General features: G+C 53.7%; 1 protein-coding gene and 1 long non-coding RNA gene across 3 annotated transcripts in view; one reads left to right on the top strand and one right to left on the bottom strand.

Moving 5' to 3' along the window:
* Positions 1-19,930, bottom strand: part of CCR6 (C-C motif chemokine receptor 6) — a 32,526-nt gene extending 12,596 nt beyond the window's left edge. Inside the window, exons 1-5 of one of the 2 annotated variants that reach the window (XM_055433695.2) lie at positions 19,444-19,930; positions 18,908-19,267; positions 18,241-18,345; positions 17,084-17,358; positions 3,044-3,138 (exon numbers count right to left, since the gene is read on the bottom strand). The gene's annotated coding sequence lies outside the window, so the exon portion shown is untranslated. Of the gene's footprint in view, positions 1-3,043; positions 3,139-15,424; positions 15,557-17,083; positions 17,359-18,240; positions 18,346-18,907; positions 19,268-19,443 lie in introns of those variants that run through there. The other variant, XM_088840895.1, reaches the window with a different exon arrangement.
* LOC148776381 (uncharacterized) lies at positions 14,441-16,665 on the top strand. Its single transcript, XR_016038470.1, has 3 exons — positions 14,441-15,441; positions 15,546-15,602; positions 16,191-16,665. It is a non-coding gene; the product is annotated as an uncharacterized LOC148776381 (long non-coding RNA).
* Positions 19,931-21,712: the final 1,782 nt, after the last annotated feature.

Here is a 21,712-nt window from a genome sequence, read left to right as displayed (position 1 = left end):
TTGCTCAAGAATGCAAAGAACACCTCACGGTATGTGTCCTCGGATCAGAACGGCTGTGCAGAGGGCCGTGGCCCTTCCCCAGGCCCAGCTGCTCTCTAGCCCACCAGAGGCTGTCCCCGCCACCTCCCGGGGCATCCATTGCACAGAGGCCTCTTCTCAGGACTCTGAGGGCTTCAGAAGCCTACTCACAGGCAGAGGATAAGGACAGGGAATGGCTCAGGTCCTCAGCAGGGAGCGTCTTCGCTGGGACTGGGTGACCGAAGACAGGCTCACAGGGAGATGGGTTACTGGTCTGCTCTCCACTGGGGCCAGAAGCGGGTGGAGGCAAAGGAGAGCAGGATACTGGAGAGGAGAGGGTAAAGGGGGAGGGGGGAGTGGAGGAGGGGGGATGGGAGAGGGGGAAGGGGGGAGGGGTGATGAGGGGAGGAGGGGGAGGGGCGGGGAGTGGGGAGGGGCGGGGAGGCGAGGTGGCTGGAAGAGCAGAAGGGGCAGGCAATAGGCCACCCACAGCCTTTGGTCCCTTTGGCCAAGGGCAGACTCTACCCATGAAAATTAAATATGCAGAAACATTAACATTTATCAAAGTACTATAAGCAAGGAAAACTTAAAGTTTTGATTTAAACAAATTAAACAAGTTTAGCGGTTTGCTAAAATTAAAGCAGAAGGTTTTCAATCTGTGCTTATTTTCATAAATACTGATGGTCCCCAAGACAAGGAATAAGAACAAAAGGTATATGTGTGTGTACATGTGTGTGCATGTGTGTACATGTGTGTACATGGTGAGTGTGCACATACAAGTGGGTACACAAATGTGCACGCATGTGTGAGTGTTACATTGTGTGTATATGCATGTGTGTGTTATGTGTTACTATGTGTGTGATGCATGTGTAATGTGTGTGTGTAGTGTGTGTGTGGTGCGTGTATAATGTGTGTGTGCACGCATACAGGCATGTGTGTGCATGTAGGCCCGTGTGTATGCATGTGTGTGTTTGTTATGTATTACATGTGTTGTGTGTTACATGTGTGTGTGTAATGTGTGCTGTGCGTCACATGTGTGTGATGTGTGTGTAATGTGTGTGATGTGTGTGTAATGTGTATGTGTGATGTGTGTGTGATGCATGTGTGATGTGTGTGATGTGTGTGTATTGTATGTGATGTGTGTGTAATGTGTATGTGTGTTGTGTGTTACATGTATGTGTGTGATGCGTGTGTAGTGTGTGTGATGCGTGTGTAGTGTGTGTGATGCATGTATAATGTGTGTGTGCATATGCTGTGTGTAATGTGTGTGTATGATGCATGTGTAATGTGTGCGTGATGTGTGTGTACTGTGTGTGATGCGTGTGTAGTGTGTGTGATACGTGTATATGTGTATGCTGTGTGTAATGTGTGTGTATGATGCATGTGTAGTGTGTGCGTGATGTGTGTGTACTGTGTGTGATGCGTGTGTAGTGTGTGTGATATGTGTATATGTGTGTGTATGCTGTGTGTAATGTGTGTGTATGATGCATGTGTAGTGTGTGTGTGATGTGTGTATAATGTGTGTGTGTATGGTGTGTGCACGCATACAGGCATATGTGTGTGTGTAGGCCTGTGTGTACGCATGTGTGTGTTTGTTGAGTGTTGGAGGGTGGGTGTGCACACTTTAAGTTCTAATTACACAGTGGGCTTTGGGATCACTGCTTTATGTCTGTTACCTTGCTAAGTCTCTCAACATCCCTTTCAGATGACTTAGACCCACTTTACAGGCTTTCCTCATGGCTCAGTGGTAAAGAATCTGCCTGTCCGTGTGGGAGCCACAGGTTCAGTCTCTGGAGAAAACAATGGTAACGCACTCCATTATGCTTGCCTAGAGAATTCCATGGACAGAGGAGCCTGGGAAGCTATAGTTCGTGGGGTCACAAAGAGTCAGACATGACTTAGCGACTAAACAACAGCATACCCGCTTTACACATGGGAAGACTGTAGCTCATTCTAATTCACCTTGTCTCCAGCAGGTCTTACTGAAGGACTACACGACTCCCAGAGGATCTTAAGCAGCGCCTTTACTTTGAAGCGTCATGAGTATCTGCACAGCACAGAGGGAGGCGTTCGAGACCTGCCACTGCAGTCTTAGCTCCTTGACCCACAGGCACACAGCGTCTCACCCTTTTTTAGATGAACGTCTGTGGAGCCGAAACTCTAGGCTGGCTTCCTTCTGCTTTTGCATAAACGTGGTTAAGAAAGAAGCCAGAAGGTTTTTTCCAGTGAGTTGAATATAGGTTTGTATTTTTTTCCTTCTGGTTCCTTTTGCTTCTTCAAAAGCTCATTCCACCTTTTCTTTTTCATTTACAGTAATTAACGTTATACCTCTAATCATTTCAAGAACTAGTGACTAATTCAGACTTGGCACTGGTTTCTTTCCAGTGCTGGTTACTACAATATCTGTTTTCTTCAACTACTTTGCTTTGGAGGAATCTGTGGAGACTGTCTTAAAGACCCCCGTGCATCCTTTTACAGTCGTGAGACGCTAACTCCCTAGTCACTGTGGCGTTTGCAGCCATTATCGGAGCTTTTCCTGTGTTGGGCTGAGTCTCATAAAAATTTCCACCCCATCAATTTCTCTGAAATGACTGCCTGACAAGCTCCTTCCCAATCAACCCTCAACTATGCAAGACGCGTACTTTGTCGTAAATCACCTTCCTCATCACCTCCAAAGCATTTTCAGCTCAGGTTTGGCTTTCTATTTAAGTAAAGAACTACACTTCTCCCCAGACCGATGCCCCATGGATATCACCTTATAGGGCAATGACCAAATGGCCCAAGCTCTAGTGCGAGACACTTATTGTGCATTCAGGGGGAAAGCGGGCTTCCTGGAAACACAGCGCTATTCCTCACAGTGCAAGGACACTGCGCCTGTGGCAGTGAGCATGTTTTATGAAGTGCGACGCAGACAGCGCGCCAGCACCCTGGAATGCTCAAGAGGCAATAGGGCCATGTCTGATATTCCCCAGATGCAGGGATCAGAGAAGAAAAGACGCTCCTGAAAGGGGCTTAGCAGGCTCACCTCCAGCAGGCCGTGGTCCGGAGCGCACGGTTCTGCTACACGGCCCTCACACAGGCGCGGGCATCCCCACCGTGGCCGCTCTCCAGATGCATTTTCTAATGGTCATTAAGAAAAAAGCAGTGAGGGACCAGGATTAACCAGAAGCAAATTGCTGAATTACCACTTCCTATGTAAAAGAAACGCCTATTTGCCCAAATACAGCTGGTTAACCATCTATATCCTGTAGGTTATAAAAATGATCATATGACTCCCTGGAGCCAGCAGTAGAGCTGATGAGAAGGGAGGGGCCTGGGTGGGGTTATCCCCGCAAGAACAACTCTGAGCTGCCTTTCAAGGCCTGGCAGTGACATCCTGCTCAAACACAGCTTCTCCGGGCCGGCGACCTCTGGGAGCAAGGCAGCATCGTGGGCTGCTGGGAAAGACGCATGGGGGGTTAGAAAAGGCCAGTGAGCACGGTGGGCAGAGCGTCTGGAGCCCCCGCCCTGGGTTCACCTGAAAGCTGTGCACCACAGCCGGATTCTGACCCTCTGCAGCCCCCAGCCCCGCCTCTGTGCAGTGAGGACCACGATGCTCAACCCCAGACGGCCACGGGGGCAGCAGGCCCGGCTCACAAGCCTGGCAGGCAGGACGGCGCCGGAGTTGGGCACTGAGCGGGTGAGTCGCCCAGGCTGTCCGACTCTTTGGGGCCCACGGACGGCAGCCCGCCAGGTCCCTCTGTCCATGGGACTCTCCAGGCAAGAGCACTGGAGTGGGGTGCCATTTCCTCCTCCAGGGCATCTTCCCCACCCAGGGATCAAACCCAGGCCTCCCGCATTGCAGGCAGATGCTGTACCCTCTGAGCCACCAGGGGAGCCCAGGAGTGAGTGTTCAATAAACTCGAGTTTTGGGAGGATAAAAATCCAGGTGGCTCAGTGGTAAAGAGGTCACCTACAATGCAGGAGACGCAGGTTCAATTCCTGGGTCGGGACGATCCCCTGGAGGAGGGCATGGCAACCCACTCCAGTATTCTTGTCTGGTGAGTCCCATGGACAGAGGAGCCTGGTGGGACACAGTCCATGGGGTCACAAGGAGTCGGACACGACTGAGCGACTAACATACACACACACGGTATTGTATCCTCTGGGATCAAAAACATCTTGTGTGGTGATGGATGCTAGCTAGACTCATCATTCATTTCACAATATATGTAAATATCAGATCATTGTGTCATGAACCTGAAACTAATACAATGTTAGATGTCAATGATCTCTCAACTTAAAAAAACCTGAGACCCTAAACAGCAGGACACGTGATCATTAGGAGATGGCCGGTGACAAACCTCCCGAGTGCCCTGTCGCTGGACGTAGGGATGGATGTGAGGAAGAGCATTTCGATGAGCCACTAGGGGAGCTCATTTTTCGGTATAAGTGGCTTTAAGAAATCAGCAAAAGAGTTTAAAAAAAGACATTCTAGAATCACAGACGTGTTCACCATCATGTAGTGTGCTGTTATGACTCAAGTCTCAGGAAACCGTTTCATAAAAAGATTGATACCAAAGTTCTACTGTTGGTGTTCAGTAGCTAAGTCATGTCCAACTCTTGGTGACCCCAGGGACTGCAGCAGGCCCTGCTCTTTACAAGGTTTTACAGCAAAGATCAACAGAAAGCAAGACCTGGTGGACGGACGCGTTCCCTCCTTCCGAGCCTGTCCCCTCCTATCTCGTGCTGAGCCGACCACGCTGCCCACGCACAGCCCCCATCCCTCGGCTGGGTGCCGACCAAGCATCATCGGTCAGGGTCTCTCCTTGCTGTGGACCCCAGAGCCCGGCTTGCCCCAGGCCTCGGCCGCCCTGCAGCGAGGCCCCGGCCCCCTTTCCGCTCCTCCCGGGAATTGTCAGAGCAGAGTGGGACCCTCTCCCTGGGCCCCGCCCAGTTTCTGCTCATCCCTGCCTCCCCCCTGGCCTGCAGAAGAAGAGCCTTTCTCCTTCTGACTGAGAGGCTGGACGACCGCATGGCCCCAGGACCCCGCCCCCGCTCACAGCAATCCTTTGGAAGGACAGTCTCTCCGGGTCCTGACTCGTCTTGCTCTGCTGGGTCTTAAGGTTCTCCACTGACACGGGTGTCCTGCCCACGCCTCTGAAAAGAACCCTCCCCGTGGCATCCTGCATGGTCCCTGACTGGGACGACTGACGCCCCAAGGGAGAGGAGGGGACCGTGTCCTTCCCGCCCCTCCGTCGCACCCCTGCTCCTCACCCCGCCGCCGCCACCGCCTCCGCTGAGACCCTGCTCCCGCGGGCGGAGGCTGCTGGAAGGGCTGCCCACCACGCCACGCCAGCTCCTGGCTGAGGTCCAGTCAGGTCACCTCCGGATCAGAGGACACGGGCACACCCTCTGAGCCGTCGGCTCCCTCTGGCGTCCCCTCGACGGTCTTGTTTGGCGAGAAGGTGGGAAGGCATGCCCTGTTGTGGCTCAGTATCGCCCCGGGCCCAGCCGGCCTAAAACAGGAAACCTAGACGTGACTTTGCTGAGGACCCCGAAGGGCAGCGAATGGGATTCAGCACGCTGACAAAGGCGATGCCAGGAGGAGGCACCGGGAGGCGAGGCCCGGGAGCACCTTCCCTTCCTGGACACGGGTGCTGGGCCACCCGTCGTGGGAGGCCGGGGCTGGAGGGGGTGCCCCCCGAGGGACCGCTGCCCCTCACGCACCTCCTCCGTGCCAGGCGGGAGCCAGTCTGCAGCAGGTCTGGGCCTGGTCTCTGACGGGCTCCAGCCCTGGACGGTGACCTTCCCACCCACCCCTGAGTCTGCTCCTGGGCGGAACTCGGGGGCCTGTGTGGTCCTCCAGTGTCCTCTGCTCCCAAATTCCTTCTGCTTCAAAGTAAACTCCAAATTATACGCCATCCTTGAGAAGCTCAGATCCATCTGTTTTCTCCCTCTAGAAGCGCCCCCATGTTGGGACTGTCCTGGTGGACCAGTGGTTAAGAATCCACCTTGCAGTGCAGGGGACGCTGGTTCCATCCCTGATCTGGGAGCGGAGATTCCACGTGCTAAGGGCCGCCCTACAGCTGGAGTCTGTGAGCCGCAACTCGAGGCCCCACACAAGGCAACGAAGACGCGGCGCAGTCAAAGAGATAAATACTGTCTTTAGAAAAGCAAAAACTTCCCATGTTAAAAATCCCGTGAGCTCTCAACACTGCTTCAACAAGATGCTGCTGCTCATTTGCATGACATGGTGATGGACCTAAAGAGCAAGAGGCCCACACTAGGCCATGCGATTTCTGTAAACGGTTTCCAGTCTGAAAGCCTGCCAGGAAATATGAACGGTTCATCCAGGACAAAGCCCAGGGGCTATTTGGTAAATTAACATCACAGCCAAGTGGGGAGCGCTTTACCCTTTGAGGGGAGACTGTGGTAAGGCTCATGTGAGTCCCGGAACTGGCGGGCTCAACCCTGGGCCGTGGAGACACAGCTCCTCCAGGGCAGGGTCTGTGGAACCAGAAAGAAGGGAGTCCCAGCCCCACAGAGAAAACAAGCTCATCCCTCCAGGAGGAAGAAGAATTTAAAAGGGAAAAGAGGAACTTGGGAAATGCGCGTAGGTCATGAACAAACCCACGTGAATGCGGCTATGTTTAACATGGATAACCAACAAAGACCCACTGTACAGAACAGGGAACCTGCTCAGTATTACGCAACTACCTAAATGGGCAATGATTTGAAAAATAAGAGACACAGGTACATATAAACGGAACCACTCTGCTGCACTGTATGCTCTGCTTAGTCACTCAGTCGGGTCCGACTCTTTGTGACCCCAGGAACTGTAGCCCACCAGGCTCCTCTGTCTATAGGATTCTCCAGGCAAGAATCCTGGAGTGGGTTGCCATGCCCTCTTCCAGGGGATCTTCCCGACCCAGGGGTCGAACCCAGGGATCAAACCTAGGTCTCCCTCATTGCAGGCAGGTTCTTTCCTGTCTGAGCCACCAGGTACTATGCTGTACCTCTGGAACTAGCAGAACCTTGTAAGGCAACTGTGTTGTGAAAGTGTCAGTCTGTCAGTCGTGTCCAACTCTCTGTGAGACTGTGGACTGTGGTCCACCAGGCTCCTCTGTCCATGGGATTCTCCCGGCAAGAATACTGGAGTAGGTTGTCATTCCCTTTTCCAGGGGATCTTCCTGACTAAGGGATTGAACCCAAGCCTCCCACATTGGGGACAGAATCTTTACCACCCCGCCACCAGGGCAACTGTTCTCCAATAGAAAATAAAACTCCTAAAAAAGGAAAAATAGGAACTCGGGGAAATGTGCATGGACTATGAGCAAACACATTTTTCGTTATAAAAGTTAAAATAATTTTGGGCAACAATTTTGTAAAGAAATTTCTTCAGTCACATGGGCTTCCTCACCACAGATAACTGCGTGTCCCTCTAAGGGATGACCAGGGTTTCATATATTTTCAACTTTGTGGGTGATTTTGAAAGACGTGTGACACACAGGTGACCGGGGACTGCTGATGGGCAGGTGGCCCATCAGGGGGTGACTGCGGTGTCTCAGGGGACCCTGGGCCTCCCTGACGAATGATCAATTCCAAACCTGACATTCGTTGGCAGCTGTGTGGCCCAGCAGAGGGTGGTCTGCAGCATCTCTGAGGGACGCACTCGAATCTGTTTATAACAGCCAGGACATGGAAGCAACCTGGATGTCCATCGGCAGAGGAACGGATAAGAAAGCTGTGGTATGTATACACAATGGAGTATTGCTCAGCTCTTGCATTTGAATCAGTTCTGATGAGGTGGATGAAAGTGGAGCCTATTATGCACAGTGCAGTAAGTCAGAAAGAAAAACACCAGTACAGGAGACTAACGCATAGATATGGAATTTAGAAAGACGGCAACGATGACCCTAGATGCAAGACAGCAGAGACACAGGTGTAAAGAACGAACTCTGGGACTCTGTGGGAGAGGGCGAGGGTGGGATGGTTTCAGATAATGGACTGAAACACGTATATTATCACATGTGAAACCAAGCCCCAGCCCAGGTTCAATGCATGAGACAGGGTGCTCAGGGCTGGTGCGCTGGGACGACCCTGAGGGACGGGATGGGGAGGGAGGTGGGTGGGGGGTCAGGATGGGGAAACATGTACACCCATGGTGGATTCATGTCAATGTGTGGCAAAACCACTACAATACTGTAAAGTAATTCAGTTCAGTTCAGTCGCTCAGTCGTGTCTGACTCTTTGCGACCCCATGAACTGCACACACCAGGCCTCCCTGTCCATCACCAATGCCCAGAGTCCACCCAAACCCATGTCCATTGAGTCGGTGATGCCATCCAATCATCTCATCCTCTGTCGTCCCCTTCTCCTCCCACCTTCAATCTTTCCCAGCATCAGGGTCTTTTCCAATGAGTCAGCTCTTCACATCAGGTGGCCAAAGTAATTAGCCTCTAATTAAAATAAATTAATTAATTTAAAATAAAATAGAATAAAAAGAGAGAGACTGCAGCTCATTCAGTCAGAGGGGACACTGACCCTCTCCTGGAGTCTGGAGCGCCCTTGCTGACTTGCTGGGCCAATCGTTCTGCTGGCCGTGGTGACCTGGTGCTTCAGAGGCTGGGTCACAGGAGCCCTGCAGCTCCCCCTGGCCAGGCCTCCTTCGGAAACCAGTCTCCGTGCTGCACTGAGGAGCCCAGGCCCCAGGGGAGGCCGCGTGTGGGCGGCCAGAGTCCCGCTGAGAGCCCGGGGGACAGCCAGGACACAGAGCCTCCCTGACCCGGGTCCCCGGCAGCCCCTGACTGTAGCTGCATGACAGGCTCCTGAGTATCACTCCACAAAGCCCTGGCCCCAGAGCTGAGAGAGGGGACAACAGGGTACCGTTTGGAGCCACCACAACCAGAGGCAGCTGGCCGAGCGGCCCTGAGTGACCGGGGCTGTCTGCCCACCCTGAGGACCAGCCTCTCCTGAAGTAGAGCAGCGGGTCTCAAACACAGAAATCACAGCAAAACCGGACTTTATTCAAAAAGCATCCTTCCCAAGATCGCCAACAGGAAGGCTGGGCAACCTGGACTCTTGGTCAGTTCCAGCCTGAGATGTTCTTTGTCCCTACTGGGAAATTTGCTGGCAGGATGCCAGGGGTGGGGGAAGTAAGACTTCTGACAGGGACGTTGTTGAGGAGGTGAAGCAGGCAAGGCTGACAGCAGAGGGTCTCACTGGGGCGACTCGGGGCTGGGCCCCGGGGTGTGTCGTTTCCCCCGCAGAGAAATAAGGAAGCCCTGCTCACTGAGTCCTGCCAGCAAATTTCCCGCTAGGGACAAAGAGCATCTCAAGAAGAAGTGAAGTCGCTCAGTCGTGTCTGACTCTGCAACCCCGTGGACTGCAGCCTGCCAGGCTCCTCCGTCCATGGGATTCTCCAGGAAGAGTGCTGGAGTGGGTTGCCATGCCCTCCTCCAGGGGATCTTCCCAACCCAGGGACTGAACCTGGGTCTCCCGCGTTTCAGGCATCTCATAGGGCATCTCATCGAGGGGATTACTTGCCAGCCGTGCTGACACCGTGTGTCTTGGAACTGACCGAGATTCCAGGCTGCCCAGCCTTCCTGTTCAGGGCACGTGCTGCAGTTTCGGGCCTGTGGAATTGATGTCCTGTCTCTCTCCACCCTGAGCGTTGTCCTCTGGGGCAGCCAGGGGCTCACCCGTCTCCTTCGCCCGCTGTCAGTCACTAGCTCAGAAAATGCCCCTGTGCTCTCCTGCGGGGCTCCCGAGTCCCTGGCCCCCAGTGGCTGCTGATCTGAGGTGCCCCTGGAGTAAGAATGATAGAAACACAGCACACACCGTTGCCACACACTAGAGTCAGCCCGACATCTCCCCACTTCCTCTCTGTGGAGTGGCAGGAGCTAAGTTCCCAGAACTGACCCTGGCAGGGAGCGTGCAGGAGGGGGGTGGTCCGGAGCCAAGAGCTGCTGGCAGGCTTGAGGGCACAGCCAGCCGGCTTGGTGTTCCCCTCATCCTGCTCTCTTCATCCTAACGGGAAGCCGGAGGGTTCCGATGCCGTCAGACTGAAACTCAGAGACGCAGCAGCTTCCTCTAAAGCACGCACCTCAGAGCTTCCAGAGCCGGGGCACATGGCCACGCCCGCAGGCTGTGCGTCTTTGGGATCAATGTGGAGAGATAGGATGCTCTGAAAAACCAGGAAGAAGCCAGAGGAACAAGGAATGAAAATGATAACTGCTCTTCCACCTCAACAGTTGGGGGTGGGGGTCAGACCTGGAAGCTTACTTCGAGGTTTCTAACACATTTCTACACAGAAGGTACAGAAACTGCTCGAAGAGGAAGGAAATGAGACCCATCCAAGGTGCGGAGACTGAGGTCTCGTGTCGCGGGGGAGTCTTGACTTTAGATCTGGGTCAGCCACGTGACAGGCATTCTTCAAATCGCTCCCTGGGGGTCTGACTCCTCCGTGATGAAGGGAAAAGGAGGCTCGTGAAGAACGAAGGTGTGGACTTCCTGTGCAGGTCTTCCTGTGCTTTCGGCTCCAACAGCTGTCCCCCACCCCTTCCTCCGGCTCCTCTTCCCCCCACTTCCCCTTCCCTGCCGTCCCAAAGAGGAGCTCCGGAATGCAAAGCAGGGGCAGTTCTGGGCAGGAGGTCACAACTGAACTCAGAGGTGCTGATGAAAGCTCGGGGGCTTGCGCCGAAGCCCAGGAAAGTGTGAGTCACTCAGTCGTGTCTGACTCTTTGCGACCCAGTGGACTGTAGCCCGCCAGGCTCCTCTGCCCATGGGGTTCTCCAGGCAAGAGTACTGGTGGGGGTTGCCGTTTGCTCCTCCAGGGGAACTTCCCGACCCAGGGATGGAACCCGGGTCTGCTCTTCGCCCTCTGGGCCGCCAGGGCAGCCAGGAAGCAGAAGGACAAACTTGAGTGCGGAGGAAAGCAGTGGCCGGCAGCAGGCACAAAGGAGTGTGCTTGGAGAAAGCCCCGCGGAGCAGCGAGTGGAGGGCTGAAAACTGGCCTTTGCTGTCATCACTGGTGTTTACAGCGCTCTTGGAAGATAAGCTTTCAGTGTGAATGTCTGAGTGACAGCGTTATTATGAGGGTCTAAGAAGAGACTGTGGTCTCAGGAAACAGAGACCACAGACGTAGAAAAAAAAATATTTTTTAACTGGCAGTGAGAAGGCCCTGCTGCACAGCACAGGGAACTACATTCAATACTCTGTGATAAAGCACTTTGGAAAAGAAAATAGAAAAGAATATATGTTTGTATAAAAGAGTCACTTTGCTGTACAGCAGAAATTAACACATTAGTTAACTATGGAGATCAGTGAAAGAGTCTGATGCTGGGAGGGATGGGGGTGGGAGGAGAAGGGGACGACAGAGAATGAGATGGCTGGATGGCATCACCGACTCGATGGACATGAGTTTGAGTGAACTCCAGGAGTTGGTGATAAACAGGGAGGCCTGGCGTGCTGTGATTCATGGGGTCGCAAAGAGTCGGACACGACTGAGCGACTGAACTGAGTCAACTATACTTCAATCTAAAAATGAATAAATAGAAAATAAAACTAAAAAATTGGCACTAAGACCCACAGAAACAGATGCCACTGCAGAGGGAAACAGGCACAAGGGAAACCTGGTTGGACCCCAGGAGTCAGCAGACCCCCCTGCGGCCCCCCGCCCACCCCTGGCCCACATCTGATTTCAGCTGCAGCTGTGGGGCCAGACTGCCTGCCCGGACGGACCCTATCTCAACCCCCAGAGCCCTGGTTTTCTGACGCCAGGCTTTTCTGCTCAGCCCGTGGGTACAGCCCAGGAGGACAGAGGGTTAGGGCCCTGGTGGACCAACAGGGGGATGGGAGCCAGCCCTCAGCCCTCAGAGACGGGGTCCAGGTTTCCTGCCAGCATCGTCCTCCTGTCTTCTCCTCATGGGCTGCCAGGATTAGGGTGGCCAACCAGCCTGGCTTCCCAGAATGTGGAAACTGCAGGGCCAGGATCTAATGGAAGTAATCGTAGAGTCTTATCCCAAGGTCACGGACGTGGAGCCCAGAACCAAGGTCCCCTCCAGAACTGACCGAGGCCCTTTGTAACGGTTGTCAAAGGCTCCCCTGATCTTACCAGCCAGCTCTCTGATCCCAAATTAGGCAGAAATGCCCACCCTGGTACTCAGCCTAGCTCACCCTCACCAGTCACCAAATGCCAGCCTTCCAGCAGGAATTCTCCTTGTCCCGAGGCTCTGTGAGGTGACTACTGACCCACGAGGGGCATCAGCTCGCCACTGAGCCGGCCCGTCCCGGGGTCCTGGCGACTCTCCCCCGCCTGTCAAGAGGTCGGCCCGGGCGCTCCCAGCGCCCTCATCACCTCTGCTCTTTGATCATAGTAAGCCCGCTCCCTTCTGAAGCGCTCTGGGTCTATACGACCACGGCAGTAACGCCCCCGGCCAGGGTGCAGGAGCCCTCACACGTGGCCCTCTTAGCGCAGAGTGTGGTCAGGAGCTGGAGGGGCCGGAACCAGGACGCGCCAGGAAGAGGGGCGACCGGCTACCCCAGGGCTGGAGAGGGGACCACGGGGAAGACGCTGGCGAGGAAAGGGAACAGCCTTGCTCTCAGTGGCGCCTGAAGGGCGGCCGTGGGCCAGAGGGCCAGTGGTTGGGTGGAGGCGGCCTCCGCAGGCGCGGGTTGGGTGAGGCGCCCAAGGAGCCCGGCTTCCCTCCCTCTGCCCTCCCCGTGCTGCTGCCCAGGGAAAGGGGCCTGCCCGGTCTAAAAAGCAGAGTCCTGGGAGGTAATGGAGGGAGAGGGGAGCTGGGCGACAAGAGCGATGGGGTGGGAGGGGTGTGCGGAGGGGACAGGAAGGGTGCGTGGGGTTCGGGTCAGGGTGGCGTGCCAGGCTCTACGGGGCTCCCGGGAAGCCAGCGGGTCTCGGGGGAGCAGAGAGGTGAGGCAGGCTCCTCGGGGACTGAGGAGCGTCTGGAATCCTCTCCTCCTGGCCCCTGACTTCGGAGCTCCTCAAGAGAGAAGAGACCCCGTCACCCAGACACACACACTGGTGCCCTGCGAGGGTCTCAGATGCTGGTCACAGTCACTGCTTTAAAAACGACTTTGCTAGAACCAGTATTCACTGTCTTTCTAACGCCTGGCATCTCTGAAGTGGGGGAGGAGAGGAACGTTTTCAACGTTGTGGGTTGACACAGTGAAAATAGAGACTTTTTTGCAAAAATTTTATATGTGGCCCCAACTTTAAAGTTCTAACCCTAAGCACAATATTCTAGCCTTATTCTTCCCAAAGCTCCTAAGCAACAATAGGAACATGACAAAACTACAAAGCTACAATGTTACAATTCTTCAAGAAACACAGAGGCCTGGACAGAAACACACTGAAATGATAACAGTGGTGGCTCAGGAGGTAGAAGCATAAGAAAAGTAATTTTGTTTCTGTGTCTTTGTGCTTTCCATGGGCTTAGTAATGAGATACACGGTCTCTGAGAACAGGAAAAGGGCTAGTTGTGCTAACTGTTGCAGATATCATTCAGGTAAACCGCTGGAAAAATTACACCTGCCCGACAGCTCCTGATAATCTCCACGCTGAGTGTCCCTGTATTCACAGCTTTTCACGTCGTTCTCCTGAGCAGTCAACATGCTGTTTTCCTTCAAACCAGATCCAGGAAATGGTGAAAGGAGTTGTTGCACACGACCCCCGGTTCAGAACAGGGAAACCCGGGCAAGATTATTATGACCAAGGAAAGAGCTCCAAGTAGCATTAAAGCTTCCAGTGGGACTGGCTTTTCTCAGACTTACTTTGAAACTCTTCATCGAGAGCATGACTAATTTTATCAGAAGGGATAGAATTAGGTCACAGAACGGGGAAGACAGAAAGACCCTGTTTCACATCAAGAGGGCGAAGGCGGCTTCCCTGGTGGTCCAGCGGTAAAGAATCTGCCTGCCAATGCAGGGGACATGGGTTCCATCCCTGATCCGGGAAGATCCCACATGGCTCAGAGCAACTAAGTCCAAGAGCCAGAGCTCCCGAGGCTGGGTGCTCCGTGATGAAGCCTGAGTGCCCCAGAGCCCAAGATCCACGGCGAGAGAAGGCACTGCAGCGAAACGCTCAAGCACAGCTAGAGAGCCTGAGCAGCAGCGAAGACGCAGGATGGCCAAGGAAATAAAATTTAAAAAAAGAGATGGCTGACGTTTACACACCATTCTAAAAGAAAAAAGAAAAACAGAGCAGGAAGGACAGGAAAGGCCTCGATGCTGGCCCCTGCAGACCCCTATCTGAGGCCTCACAGCTGGGGAGCAGAGGCCACCGCTGGCCAGACCCGGGGGAGCAGGGGTGTGAACGGTGCAGCCTGTGTTAGAGTCTGGAAACGACAGAAAGGCCAAAGGAGGCCAAGCCCCTGCGTGGCATCTCATTCAATTACACACAAGACCATGGCTTTCCGTTTCCTAAAACCTCATTTATCTGCCAGAAACAAACCTGAAAGCCACACATCCTTTCGTGAGGGGGACCTCCACGCGAATAATTTGGTGTCAGATAAACCCACAAGTAAAATCAACAGCCTCCTTCCTCGAGCCCGTAAAGACCTCATGGCCTTAGTTCCTGACGGTGTCTGCTGGGGCGCGGCAGGGGCCGAGCAAAGAGTCTGGGGCCGCCACTGATTCATTGTGCTCCTCGGTGACCCAGATTCAAGCCTCTTTTCTCAGTCTGTCTAACGGGAACCGCCAGGTTGACTTATAAAGCTGCTACAGAAATGAGAAAGGCCCAGGGTGTGACATGTGATGGCAAGCCGGCTGCTCCCTGGCTGTTGCAGCGGCAGCCACTGAGGTGGCCGGCGGCCGTCTGCTGGTGAAAGGGGCTTCCAAGCGCGTGGGCTGAGTGTCTGGATCACCTCTCCAGACCCTGACCGAGCAAACCCCAGGTGGTCCCGCGGCCCCTGACAGCCCCGGCGCAGCTGGGCAGGAAAAACCAGAGGGTGCACGCAGTGTGCAGCCGGTCATCCCTTCACCCTAGGATTTCCGGCGCTTGGTGAGATGAAGGGGAGACAGAGCATGGGGAGGCAGTGCCTGTGATTCTGTCCAGGAGAGGACGCTGAGGAGGGTCGTGCAGAGGCCTGGTCCCCACCCCCGCGCAGGCCCCGCCCTGGTCCCGTGCGCCTGCGCCCCCCGGGCCCACGGCCGCTGCTCCGCTGTGTCCTCCTCACCTTCCGCCCAGACCGCTCCCTCCTCCACACCCTCATCTTTTCTCTTTCTCAGGCCTCCAGCTCCTCCCTGGACTCCCAAAGCTGCCTGTAAAAAGCACAAAGGACTCTGCATCCTAGACCTCAGTCTTCCCTGATAAGGCCTCCTCTTTGGATCCTGGGACCTCACCTGCCGCCGTGAGCCCCACAGGCTGAGTGCCCCTGATGGAGGAACACGACGGTGTCTGACTCACCTTGCTCTTGGGGGAAGGTAATTCTGAATTCTCTTTCAACTGAGGTTGATCAGTTCCAGGACTCAGTGTTCTAAAATTTCAGATCTGATTTATAAGATTCTTGCTCAAACGCTCCTTCTAGGAAAATCTCCGTCGTCCAGCCCTGCCTCTGAAGTCCTTTGCGGCCGCCCGTGTGGATGTGAGTTTTCTCCTCTGCGGGGTCACGCAGACGCCTGGGGCTGTCCGCTGAGCACTGTACGGCCCCAAAGTTTAGCACACGGAGGAGTCCCCTGTGCTCTAGGCTGCCCCCACCCCACCTCGTCCTCCCCTGCCTCGTTCCTCCCGGGGTCTGACTCAGCAGCGACCTTCCCACTTGGAAACCTTTTGCTTCTCGGAGCTCTGCCCTGGAAAACCAAACAGCGTTACTTATCAGAACAGCACCTAAAATAGGAGCCAGTGCATCTTGATGTGCCAGAGGGGCTCCCCTGGGAGAAGAGCTGTGGGGACGGGCTCTGTGGCAACTGTTTCAGCTGCAGAGGTCTTTTTTGTTAATTTCCTTTTTCTCAGCTTGTCTTAGAGGGTTGATGCTATTAGATAAGAGACCTCTAGGTAAGTGAGGGCTCAGAAGTTTTGATGTGTTTAACAAGAGAAGGCCGAACCAAAGATTAAGGCAAATGCCTCAGTGCAGTGCTATGAACGGAATGACAGTATTTTTTAATGACATAAATGCATGAACCCACAGCAGAGTGAAACTCATCACCACCTATTTGTCACTTTCACTGGAAAGACGGTTGTGTCACAAGAACATCTTCCCGTGAAGGGCAGCACCGTCCAGCGCCTTGAAGCAGACCCACGACCACGTCCACCCGTGGGAGCACACCCACCGCGGGCCCTGCCCTCCTGCGGAGCTGGCTCCAGGCCACCCGGCCTTCCGCCCGTCCCCCCGCCCCGGCCCTCAGCGCCCTGCAGCGCTCTTCCCTGTCTGCGTGGGAGCAGCTCTGCCCCGTCCCGTCACCTAGACACCACCCCGCGCTCCAGGGCAGTTCCTACCACGGGTCACCCAATCCAGCACCCTCCCTGCCGCCAGGCCCGCGCCCCATCCGCATTTCGATCCACCGGCACCCCCGCTCCATGCTCGGTGCGGCCCAGCACGGGTGCGAACCGTCAGTTATGGAGACCGCATCAGGTTTGGTCTCTAGAGTCTGTGCGTGTCCTTCACAGGCAAGGCTCACTGTGTGACCGCCCTTTCAAAGGTGGCGGTGGCTTATTAGGTTCTTTGCCAGTGTTTCCACAGCCTTTTCACAAGAGCTGGTCAGCATCAGCAGGTCCCGGGAGGCTTGAAGGGACTCCGTTCCCTCCACGCTACCCATGGACGGAGTGCCTTTTTCTAACTCTTTAATCACACCTGCTCCCAGGACTGCAGTTAGAATATAACGTGAGATTACATAAACAATAGAGGTGGCGTCTCTAGAGCAGCAGCCGGCACTCTGTGGACTCGACTCAACAAAAGCCAGAGTGTCTCCCTCTCTCCCCAGGGCATGGCTAAGAGGTCTGAGTGAGGACCAGTGTCTGACCGGATGACACAAAGTTTCTCAATCCTGTTTCACCTTCAGCACATTAAACAGTTGCCACAACAGGGATACGACGTTTTCTAAATTCCAAGATGAAATAAAAACTTACCGACAGAGGAGCAGCTTCTTATTCCACAGATGAAGGGCCACAGGGCTGTCCCTCGTGCAGTTCAGGCCTCTTAAACCTGCAGACTTCTCTTCGCCAGGGTAAACCCCCGGCCTCTGTACTGACGGAAGCGGCTCGGAGGCTGAATTTTCAGTGCCTGCTCCTTGGGTGTCCCGGCGCTCATTCTGTGCCCACGTGCTGGGCGGTGTGGTGAGCGCCTCACCACAAACTTGACTCCTCTAGTACATGCCTCAGGCCATAGAAAGGCAGAAAATAAGCTGGGGGGGAGGAAGGCAAGCTTATGCAACTAGGTCACTTAATAATTTCAATTTTAGAGAAAAAAATTTCTTTCTTCTTTCAGAATTATTGGTCTGTGGAATATTTTTTTATTCTTCTTGGAAATTACAAGTTAATCAGAATGATTACAAAGTTCTCTGAAAAGTTCCACATAATATCTAATGAACTTCATAGACAACTGCTCACATTCTGGACAATAAAGAACAAAGAGCCTAAAAACCCACATGATTGTGCTTTAAAGGTAAAGATGTACACAGAGAACCAGCACTTCGCAAATAACGTAGGGCAGTGGTCAGCTCCAAAAGGAGGCAGAGCCCACTCGTAAAGGCGGAATACCACCATTTCCTGCAGTTTGCAGCCATGATGTCGTGACTTGCCCTGCGAGCGTCTGAACCCCCAGAGCAACTATTCGGCTGGGGACAGTCCTATGACTTGAGGGGAATCTGGGGTACCTTCTCTGAAACCTAGAATAGAAGGAGTCGAGCCACAACCCCCCTGTGGAAAGTCCTAAACTGGCCCTTGAGAGGAAACACCGGTGACCCTAATGGGCAAGAAACAGGAACCTTCTTCCTTGGTTTGTCCAACCGTCTGCTTTTTTTCCAACATGAATATATGTAGTATTGTTAATGTTAATTAACACATCTAATAAAATTAGAAGCAACTTTTCATATTTATCATTTCACTTAATCCTGACAAACGATTTTGGCAAAGCATTTTCCTGAGGGAAGGAAACGAGCACAAAAAGATGTTTAAGTAGTTTTCTCCAGAGCCTATAAATCGGGAGGATTTTAAAATTAAGGCCTGGGTCTTCTAAGTCCTCTACACCAAACCACAGTTCATTTCTGCTTTCAGTAAATACTTACTGAGCTCCATCATGTGCTGAGAAGCTTTCCAGGCCAAAGTGTTGTAGCTGTGACTGAAACAGATAAATCCTTCACTTTATGGGGTTTACATTCGAGTCATGAGACCTGGGCATAAACAAAATAAATAAATAAAATGGTATACAATACAGTAGATGGTGATGAGTGCCTTGGGGGAAATCAGGCAGACAGGTCAGCTAGCGATCACCCATCAGCAAAGGTGTCCCTGGGAGAGGGGCGTTTCAGGACACGGTGTCCCCGATGCAGACAGACGTCCGCCCAACACGTTCAGGGGAAACCTAGGAGGCGGTGTGACGGGAATGAGCCTGGGAACTAGGGGAGCATTGGGGTCCAAGCGGCCGAGGGGGCCAGGTTCTGGAGCCTTCCAATCTGCTGCAATGACTTTACCTTCTCCTCAGGGGGAGATGGGAAATTTCCAGAAGGTTCTGAGTGACACTACGTGTTAAGGGCTGTCTGACTTACATTTTAAGAAGATGACTCGGGGCAATGCGACATGCAGATGAAAGGGAGCCTAGGTGGAATGAGGAAGAACAGCCCAGTAAGATATGACGCGTCTATATCGGAGATGAAGTCAACAAGATTTGCTGACAGACTGGATAGAGGATTTGAAAGAAATAGGAGCACAGAAGATGACTCCAGGGTGTTTGACCTGAAGAGGAGAAGGATTGTTGCTGTTCAGTCACTCAGTCGTGTCCAACTCTTTGTGACCCCATGGACTGCAGCACGCCAGGCCTCCCTGTCCTTCACCATCTCCCAGAGCCTGCTCAAACTCATGTCCATTGGGTCGGTGATGCCACCCAACCATCTCATCCTCTGTCACCCTCTTCTCCTCCTGCCCCCAATCTTCTCCAGCATCAGGGTCTTTTCCAGGGAGTCAGTTCTTCGCATCAGGTGGCCAGACTATTGGAGCTTCCGCTTCAACATCAATTCTTCCAATGAATATTCAGGGTTGATTTCCTTTAGGGTTGACTGGTTTGAGCCCCTTTCTGTCCAAGGAACTCTCAAGAGTCTTCTCCAATACCACAGTTCAAAAGCATCAATGGATGGATTTGATTAAATAAAATTGCAGAAGAAGCAGGTTGAGGGTGGAGGAGAATATCAGGAAACTCGTTAGGAACTTGAGAGGTGAGCGATACCTATTAGACTATTCCAGTGGAAACATCAATACAACAAATAATTGCTTACCTGAATATAAAGCTCCGAGGACAGTGCTGGCTGGAGAGGTAAATTTAGGAGCCATGAGCTCTCGGGGGGATGAGATCAGCAAGGGAGAGGGCACAGATAGCTAAGAGAAGAGGTCCAGGGGCTGAGATCTGGAGGCCAAGCACACAAGCATTTCAAGAAGGGGAAGCGAATCAACTGTGTCAACCCTGCTAGCAGACTCAGCAGCACAAACCTGAGGAAAGTGACCACTAGATCCAGCAGCATGCGATCGCTGCCACCTGGACAGGGTTTGCTGAACAGTAGGGGAACCTAAGTGGGAGAGAGCGGGAGACAGGAGAGAACGCAAACCCTCAGTCCAGGGAGCTTGCCCAGGAGGAAAGAGAGAAATGGGCAGGACCCAAACATCTGTTGCGAAGATGGGAGAGCCCAGCGGCCTTTACACAGTGGTGGGCGTGTCCCACTGAGGAGGGGAAGGTCCTCGCTGCAGGGAGGGGGAGCGCACGCCCCCTTCACCGCGTGTGGACAGAGGAGGCCGGACCTGCAAGGGACGTCCTGGCGGGAGGCAGCGCCCTCGGGCACAGTACAAGGGGAGCGTGGTCGTGGGTGCTCATGCTGGGTCTTTTCTGGTTCTTCCCTTGTTCGCAGTAACAAAGGAAACCAGGTCATTGGCTGAAGATGGAAAAAGGCATCAGAGCTTTGACAAGAGAGGAAGACGAGTGAACAGCCATCCGGGGGCGAGGAAGAACAGACCGCCAGACAGCACACGTGAGCGGCCGCGAATGTGAGTGAGGCCAGCAATGACACGCCCTTCTCGAGACACAGCCATCGACTCAGCCGGAGCTGTGGCTCAGCCAGCTGAGCGGGACGGAGGGCCTGTGGGCTCTGCAACGGAAGCGTCCCATCGCCTTTGAACCATCCAAGGTCACTCCAGCCTGAGACGGTCGAGGGATGGCCCTAGGCAGATTCCTTGAAATGGAGCACAGTGGTCACCATCGAGCTTCAGACATGGGTTTGCTGAGCGCACGGCTGACACTGGTCTCCGGGCTCACTGTGCCTCTGACATCGGTACCAAGGAGACACTCTGGGGGGATGTTAATCGCCCGTGTTGATGGCAAGTGCAAATTTAACAACATGGATAATTAAAACCCTTGTATCCTCTGAAAATTGATGGTGGTTTTCAACATCTAAAACCTATTTAAATCTTATTTTTCCTTATAAGCTAATCTTGCCCCTGCAAATCTCAGGGCAATAAATTCTTGACTTTGGCCACCATCAAGAAAAGCAACACTATCTTTTCTATCATGACTTACTTTTCTCATGAGTCTATTAGGGTCTAAGGGCTCTACGTTCTAACAGCTTCCCTGGTGGCTCAGGTGGTAAAGAATCTGCCTGCAATGTAGGAGACCCCGGTTCGATTCCTCGTTGGGGAAGATCCTCTGGAGCAGGGATAGGCTACCCACTCCAGTATTCTTGGGCTTCCCTGGTGGCTCAGCTGGTAAAGAATTAGCCTGCAATGTGGGAGACTTGGGTTCGATCCCTGGGTTGGGAAGATCTGCTAGAGAAGGGAGGCTGCCCACTCCACTATTCTGGCCTGGAGAATTCCATGGACTGCATAGTCCCTGGGATCACAAAGAATCAGACACAACAGAGCGACTTTTACTTTGACAACGCCATGTTTCACTTGAAACCCCAGAGAGGCCAGCCGGAGTGGGGCCTTCCTCCCTGGGGTAAGGAGGTTCAACCCAGATGCTTGGGTGCCCAAGAACATCCCCGAGAACACAGTGCTTCTGATGGCAGGAGACTTGCCTCCCACCCTCTCACTCGTATGTGTCTTTTCAAAGCCGTGCAACTGCCTGCGCCCTGAGTCCTCTTGGCCATGAAAGCACCAATGTAGAAGACACGGGTGCTCTCTGAAGGGTTGCAGGAACTCAAGCTGCTATGAGAAGTGACTTCCTAACTGCAGAGCCGTCCTCAGGGGACCCTCAGAGACCCTCTGCCTGGCTCCTGGACACTTACCTGGCTGCCTTCATACTGGGCAGGTCCCCGGACCCACCCACCGAAGGTGGTCGCTCAGCCTCGGAGCCCACGTCAGGGCCCAAGGGGCGGGAGGTGCTTCCCCTGTGGCCCTGAGTTCTCATTCTGAGCTCTCTTTCTGAGGACTGTCAAGGGCGGCAACTTCCACTGCACTCGGGAACCATGAGCATCACCACCTCACTCAGGACCCCCCGGGAACCTGCCCCAGCCCTTCCCGGGAGCGGCCACCTCTCGGCATCAAGACCAGTTTGCAGGG

This window comes from Moschus berezovskii, chromosome 10 (genome assembly GCF_049115385.1).
Source record: "Moschus berezovskii isolate FMDL1 chromosome 10, NW_MosBer_1.0, whole genome shotgun sequence".
Lineage (NCBI taxonomy): Eukaryota > Metazoa > Chordata > Mammalia > Artiodactyla > Moschidae > Moschus > Moschus berezovskii.
This window is presented reverse-complemented; position numbering and strand designations above follow the sequence as displayed.